Here is a 1,269-nt window from a genome sequence, read left to right on the forward strand (position 1 = left end):
AAAAAAAAAAAAAAAGCCCTGGACCGGATGGCTTCACTGGAGAATTCCACCAACTTTCAGAGAAAAGATAACACCTTTTCTACTAAAGGTATTTCAGAGCATAAAAAAGGATGGAATACTCCCAAACTCATTGTATGAAGCAACATAACCCTGATACCAAAACTAGGTAAAGACACCACAAAAAAAGAAAACCACAGAACAATATCCCTCATGAACATTGACGGAAAAATCCTCAATAAAATTCCTGCCAATAGAATTCAGCAACATATCAAAAAAAATTCACCATTGTCAAGTGGGAATTACACCATGTATGCAGGGATGGTTCAACATAAGAAAAACAGTCAATGTAATCCATCACATAAATAAAACAAACAACAAGAACCACATGATCTTATCAATCGATTCAGAAAAGGCATTCAAGAAAGTTCAACACCCCTTCATGATAAAAACTCTCAACAAAATAGGAATAGAAGGGAAATTCCTCAATATAATTAAGGACATTTGTACAAAGTCAACAGCGAACATCATCCTAAATAGAGAGACTTTGAAAGCGTTCCCCTTGAGAACAGGAACCAGATAAGGATGCCCTCTATCACCACTTTTATTCAACATTGTGCTGGAGGTCCTAGCCAGAGCAATTAGGCTAGAAAAAGAACTAAAGCACATCCAAATTGGTAGGGAAGCAGTTAAAGTATATCTATTTGCAGATGATATGATTTTATACACAGAGAATCCCAAAGAATCCACAAGAAACTACTGGAACTAATAGAAGATTTCAGCAAAGTTTCAGGATACAAGATACACATATAAAAATCAGTTGGATTCCTTTACACCAACAAAGAGAACCTTGAAGAGGAAATTACCAAATCAATATCATTTACAATAGCCTCCAAGAAGATAAAATACATAGGAATAAATCTAACCAGAGATGTAAAAGATCTATACAGAGAAAACTACAAGACACAACTGCAAGAAACTAAAAGAGACCTGCATAAGTGGAAAAATATACTTGCTTATCGATAAGTAGACTCAACATAGCGAAAACGTCAATTCTACCCAAAGCAATCTACAGATGCAATGCAATCCCGATCCAACTTCCACCAGCAATTTTTAATGAAATGGAGAAACAAATCACCAACTTCATATGGAAAGGGAAGCGGTCCCGAAAAAATAAAGCATTACTCAAGAAATAGAACGAAGTGGGAGGCCTTAATCTACCTGATTTTAGGAACTATTATATTGCCAAGGTAGTCAAAACAGCCTGGTACT

The sequence above is a fragment of the Trichechus manatus genome, unplaced genomic scaffold (genome assembly GCF_000243295.1).
Source record: "Trichechus manatus latirostris isolate Lorelei unplaced genomic scaffold, TriManLat1.0 scaffold00060, whole genome shotgun sequence".
Classification (NCBI taxonomy): domain Eukaryota; kingdom Metazoa; phylum Chordata; class Mammalia; order Sirenia; family Trichechidae; genus Trichechus; species Trichechus manatus.